Source organism: Vulpes vulpes, chromosome 12 (genome assembly GCF_048418805.1).
Source record: "Vulpes vulpes isolate BD-2025 chromosome 12, VulVul3, whole genome shotgun sequence".
Lineage (NCBI taxonomy): Eukaryota > Metazoa > Chordata > Mammalia > Carnivora > Canidae > Vulpes > Vulpes vulpes.
In genome coordinates this window covers 31,282,950-31,289,979 of record NC_132791.1, presented here as the reverse complement: position 1 = coordinate 31,289,979, position 7,030 = coordinate 31,282,950, and positions in this window count along the sequence as shown.

Sequence of the window (7,030 nt, the reverse complement as noted above, 5' to 3'; positions counted from 1 at the left end):
ACCGCTGGGCCACCGGGGCTGCCCTACACATCTCATTCTTAACGAGAAACAAACATTCAAACTACTCCCTTCCAAAGACACCCCTGCCTAGGGTGACTAAAACAGACATATATACATTTTTAGTACGTTCTCAAAAAGGAGGCATTTGATGGTGACTTTCAGAAACTACATCCATAGGTGATATCATAGGATCCCCTATCTGAGGCAAATGAGGTTGGTTATTCCTGTAATTATTCCAAAATCCACTAGCCACTCAAAGAGACGCAGCATAGCATTTTGTAAAGATGAACTGGATCCTGACTACTTACCTTGGGTTAGATTTGACCTTTGAGAAGCTATTCAATGCTGAAGAGCCTGCATAGAGGAAAAGTGCAGAAGGCAGGCAGCATCTCAGACCTGAGGTAGACAATAGGAATGTGGAGGAAAATTTACAGGGACCCCTGGGTGGTTCAGTGGTTGAGCGGCTGCCTTAAGCTCAGGCTGTAATCCCAGAGTCCAGGATCAAGTCGTGCATCAGGTTCCTTGCAGGGAACCTTCTCCCTCTTCCTGTGTCTCTGCCTCTCTCCATGTCTCTCGTGAATAAATAAAATCTTTAAAAAAAAAACACAATACGTACATAGTGATTAAGAAATATATTAGCCTAGTAAGTCAGTGTTTACAATTGAAATTTGATAATTCACTTTTCTGTTGTCACAGTGCACATACTGCAAATTAAAGGAGGGTGAATGAAATTCTGAATAAACATTTAGTTTCTGTAAAAAAGAAAAAAGGACAAAAAATTCGGTAGAATGGGAGCTTGTGGGGCCAGCCTTTTTATTGAGGGCACTCGAATTTCAGTATGAGACTTCTTATTCTTTTGTTTCCCAAGTGCCATTCAGTTTCTTCTCAAATAGTCTCAAAAAGTCCACCTCCTGGATATGTGTTGGTTGGATGGTGCGTTAAGATCAGTGAGAAGGCTTATGCATGGCTGCCAATATTGTGAAGAGGTTAGGGAAAGACAAATATGCTGCCATTCGAAAATGTAGCTTTTTAGCTCATTTCTCTGCTTGCAGCCCTCTTTCTAAAATCTGCCCTCAACTGGGTCAATAATCATGAGTCTAGATCCTTTCTAGATCAATTTCCTTCAAGGGGAGACAGTGGGATCTATGGCTTCACATACCCCATAGGCATTTACAGTATTATTTCTTCTGTTCTTGTGAGTCAGTTATCCCTTCTCCATATGCTCTCTTCCTTTTAACAAGTAGAAATAACTTGTCTGCTGTTTTCTCTTATTTTCTATCCTTTGGTTTATAATAATTTACCATCACTTTGGTGAAGCCTGGGTAGAGAGATGAAATAAATTCATGTAGACATCCAACCATGTTCAATTAGAAATAGAATTTTTAAACTGTGATAAGTAGACTGTAACCTCTACAAAGAGAGGATGTGTGGCTATCTAACTCACAGTTCATACCCATGGTCTAGCCCAGTGCCAGGCACATAATTAGTACTCAATAAATATGTATTGAATAAATCAATGAATGCTTCAAAAAGGAATAATTTTGTAATATTTAGGTGTCTGTTCAACAGAGTCTATATGTTTCCGATCCAAAAGATAGAAAAATACAGACGTAAGTTGGGAAGCATGTCAGACTTGTCTGCTGATCTCACCAAGTGGCATGTGCAGAGAGACAAATGACATTTAAAACTTTGGTTCCAAAAAAAAAATAAATAAATAAATAAAACTTTGGTTCCATTAGCATTACTCTTAGTTAAAATTACTGGATTTGGAAGCCTGTTTACATTTAATTCTTTCCAGAGAATATTATGTTATTTATTTCTAGGGTATATGGATCACTCTCCTGTAACAATGATAAGTATTTGGGAATGATTCTTTTCTCTTTATCCTGAGAAAATGGAAAGTCAAAGCAGTATTTTTCTTATTGTGATTTCTAAATATGTCATGGTGAATTAAGAAGTGACCCTTCAGGGCTCCTGGGTGGTTCAGTTAAGTGTCTGCCTTCCGCTCAGGTCATGATACTGGGGTCCTGGGATCAAGCCCCACATTGGGTTCCCTGCTCAGTGGGGGGTTTACTTTTACTTTGCCCTCTGCCCCTCCTCCTTGCTTGTGTTCTCTCTTTCTCAAATGAATAAATAAAGCCTTTAAAAAAAGTCACCTTTTATATGTCCTGGCTCTCTACAATTGGTCTGCCTTAATTCTTAGAAAATAGCCACCCCCCCTTTTTTTTTGAACTCAGGTAACTGTATTCTTGCAATCTTGAAAACATATACACAAGTGATCCTGAAATATGCTGATAAAAGATGTAGAAAGCAGAAATAGGTCTGAATATTCCTCCAGTCCCTCTCAAAAGATTTGAATTACTTAGCATCTTCAATCTGGCACTTTTATGAGAACATTGGCATGATGAATGTGCACTTAACACAAAAAGTACATTAGATTATTCTCTATTGTTTTTAAAGAACTTGGGAATTCTAGTTTGATTTAGGCCTATTGACTAATGTCCATATGATCCAACATGACTTACAAAATCTGCCTTTTTTAGATATGTGCTTGTTAGTATATGTTTGATACATCAAAACATTTATAAGAACAGGCAAATTCTCTTCAGAGAAATCATAACCTTCCTAGGGATTCCCTCTGGGGAAGGTTACCAGTTTGGGAGTTAAAAAAATTCATAAATATTATGCATGTTCTTAAGTGAAAATACCACAGGAATAGAAAATTCACTGGCAAGTGTGAAATGAATTGGTACAGTGTTATATATGTCTATGATTTCTTACAGCCTAGAGAATCCCAAAGTTCCCTTTCTCTGACCACCTCTGTATTCTACTTTGAAATTAAATTCTTATATAAAGGAAACAAAATGAAGCAGTACCAAAGCCATGTTGTGTCTACTTCAATTCTAAAAATTCTTAGTCCACAGATGTAAGGTGACACACTCTATAGATAGCCCATTAGCTTTTGCTGTATTCATAGGACCAAAATTAGTATTGCTACCATCCTGTGACTATGGCCATTCTTAATGACTCTTGCAATGCTTATGGATGAAACCAATTCTCAATTATCACCCTGGTAATTGAGGCTGCATTTTAAACATAAGTGAAAACCATGGGAGGCCCAAAACTTCCCTGTTGCAGAGAACCTCGAAGCCTCCTCACTCTGTCCTTTCTTTATAATTTGACCTTCATTTTATTTCAAAATCTTGTTCTGATTGGACCACATTCCTCTGACACTGGAAAAGTTCTCATGATATACCTTCTTAATTTACCATCATTATCTTACTATCCTATTTTTTTCCTTTCCATTCTGAGCTATGAGCCCCTTTCTTTTTTGCTTTCCATGATGAAAGCTTTGTCCACATGCCTCCTACCTACCTCTTCCTTACATTATTCCTAATCGACATTTAACCTGAAATATGGGGAACTGATATTCTAAATGCTAGATATCAGAGCTACATTTATCTTTAAGTTGTGCTCTGTCTATAGACTAAGCCCTTCAAGGCAGGAGCTTTGTTTATCCTGATAAATGATGTATCCTCATAGTCTAGGGCAGTATATAGCACATAGTAGGCATTTAGTACATGTTTATTGTAAGAATGAATGTAATTGTGATTCCATTAATTTTGAACTTCCAAATAACAAGGGCTCTTTATTTAGTCCAGCTACTAAGGGGTGTGTCTGAGAATAGCACCAGGATCTGACTCATGTTGCATCATGAAAGGAAATAATTTACTGTGTTCATCGTTGCCCTTAGCAGCAATAATCACAAAAGTGCTTGTAAATGCTTAATTGTCTATGAAGTTATATGTGGTGGTATATGAAGAGAAGGAGAAGCACAAAATTTAGAGGGTTTGATAGATCCCTCTGATGTAGACTCAGAAATGCTACACCAGATGAAAGGCAGAATTTGGACCATTTTGGTGGCAGAATTAAGAAAAAAAAATTCTACTTTTGTGCCACAGATGATTCAATTTTTCCTAAAATCATTTTATTTAATAGTTTTTAGAACAATATTTATGTGTAGTTATGTGTAATAGTTGTACAACTATAACAAAATGGTAGAAAAAAACAACCATCATGAACTTAGAAAAAAAAACAACCAACATATTCTTGCTGAAGTTTTTATACATCTGTATACATAAATAATAACCATTAGTAAAATAAGAGCCTATTGATAACAAAACGTAATAGCTTAAAGAAGTCTCTTGTCTTACTGATGGAGGGAAAGAAATGTTTCACAAGTTTTTACCACCTACTTGGGTAAATCAAGCATATAAATTCTAAGCAGCAATAATGTCTTTAATAAAAAGCAAGGAGACCTCTGTTTTTTTTTATAAAGATATTGTAATTGACAAGATATGTGCTGACATCATCCTGATTATTTGAATTTGCTAATAATTGTCCTCCTACATAATAGTAGCACAAGTTCAACCTTAAGATGCATATGTTGTGCTAATGTTAAGATGAGCTGATTAATATTGATGGCAGCTAAGGCCAGTGGCTAATGTCTGACATCTGTTTGGGAAATCAGTGTTCCAATTCAGGAAGCTGACATTTCTGTCGGGGTTAGAATGAGGGGTTATTGTGTAAGGAATTATGATTAGGGTTTTGTGTATGGTTAAGGTTAGGAGTAGGGACATGATCTATTTCATTTCTGTTCATCTCAGTGTATTTCTGGTGTCAAGCTGCTTGCTCTGTTCGGTGTTAACAGGGAGGCCTTCCCCTCTGTTCCCTTGTGGCACATTCACTCTAGCACATTATTTCACTTGCTCCTTCTATGTTAATGGACTGATTGATCTCTTTTTCTTCTTCTGTGTGAGTCCTTACCTTGTCCTTAAACAATCTTCTCATTTGGAACAGAGGCATTCTATCTGTGTTTGTTCCTTTTTTTTTTTTTTTTTTTTTTAAAGGCACATGTAGATACTTGCACTAATTTAAAGTCAGGGGTTAATTTTTATGTCCTCCTTTTATGGATAGCAGTCTCAGTCTGGATCATGAAACCACATCAAAAGGGCATTTTCGTTTTTGGAGAGAAAGGCAAGAACTTACAGATTTATCCCACAAATGTCTGGAATATTTGTGAATCCAAAACTGTAAACCAAAAAAAAAAAAAAAAAAAAGAGAGAAAAAAAAGAAAGAAAGAAAAGTCAGAAGATTCTCGAAAGTTTTCAAACATAGACATTTCTTTCATTCTCTTTCTCCAGTGGATTTAAATTGGCTTCAAGTTTTAAGTAGGGTACAGAAGGAAAAAGAATGTGCCCAGAGCAAACAAAGGAAGCATGAAAAGTTTTGTAACCTATGTATTATAACAAAAGGGGCAGGAGTGCAGTGAGGTGGCTACAGAGATTCAGAAAATGGATCAATTGGAAAAGCAAGAACACTGGGAGCTTTCCGTATATTGGACAAATGTTCAATTAATTCCACTTTATTTCCACTTTGCTTCAACTGCAAAATCCAGTAGAAAATTATCAAAGCCTTGAAAATTCAGGAAAACTTCTCAAAACTTTTGAGGGTCTAATATACATTGCTTGCTTCATATTTATGATGAAGTCTCTGAAGCCATGAACCAACATGATCAAGACATTTTGTGCAGTTAGGCAGAAAAATGGTATTTTACCACAACCTTGGAAAATTTTTTTTCAAAAACTTTTTTTTTAAACAAGATGGTTTTATATTAAAATTTTGCTTAACACCAAAAATATTTCTGTAGTACAAATCTCCTGCCTATGGCAGTAGGAAGGCAAAACTAAATCAGAAGAAAATAAAAATTAGCTATGAGCATTCATACAGATTGGAGCTAGGAAAAATGGTATTTTTGTTATGATTGCCCAGATTACTGTTAACTTTTAGACAAGGATTTTTTGTTTGCTTGTTCCAATAAAATATATCTGTCTGTTAAAATTTACTTTGGGCAAAGGGTGGTTTGGTACTTAAAACTTTTTGTATCTAAGATTCCACACTTTTAAAATGTGTATAGTAATTAGGGATATTGTGAACATTGTACAACAAATATTGTTTAGTATTTTAGAAATATTAAGCTTATGTAATGTCCAGCTAGCCTTGGGCCTTTTGTTAGTATACATTCATTAAATGAGTGAGTGAATGAATGAATAGAAAATGTCCACAGCATTTTTGGAAGAATAAAGATTCAAGGCAGTTATTTAGTATTCACTCTTACTATGATAGGCCTCTAATTTGTGCAGATGGATTAATATTGTCCTGCAAAAGATTTTCCTTAAATTAAGATGACATTTGAATGCACTTAACTTTTTCTCATCGGTGCTTAGCTTTATTCTCTGGACCTTCAGAGTTGGTTTACATTCCACCATTAATAACACTATGCCTTTGATTATAGGAATTACCACTATTTTACATAGACTTCTATACAAGTAAAACATTTATTTTTCTCAACTGACTTGATTTTCTTGATATAATTTTTCAGTCGTTCTGATTTATAAGTTTCTCCTTGTATATACTATGTCCAGAACATAATAGAGACTACAGAAAGATCTGACTAGTGCCCAGGTGGACTATTAATAATGACTTACTTTATTATCACCCTAGCTAACAAGAATTTATCACTTGCTATGTGGAAGGCTGTAGATGATTTAGTTCTCCTTTTTTTCCAGAACACTTGTAAGGCAGATTTCATTACTATAATTTCTTATATTTAGAAACGCTGGTATAGACTTTTTACATCACTGGCCTAAGGACTTGGATCTAGTTACTGGGAGAGCTGGATCTGAAACCTTTGTCTTTTCTGACAGGAAAAATTGAGCTCTCACCCCTGCACTTTCCTGCTATAATTTCTGCCTTTTTCTGGACACCATAATATAAACCTTGGTATTCTTGAAAGACATAGCTCAAACCTTAAATTTCACCAAATGTTTTAAAAGAATCTCCCTAAGAAGTAGAATTTGGGTGTTTGATTAGGCTTCTCTATATCAAATAGGATTTCAATCTAGAGTGGGGCTTTAAGTAAATCATTTAACTTTTAATTATGAAATGAGTGTTGCTATTGCTATTTAAA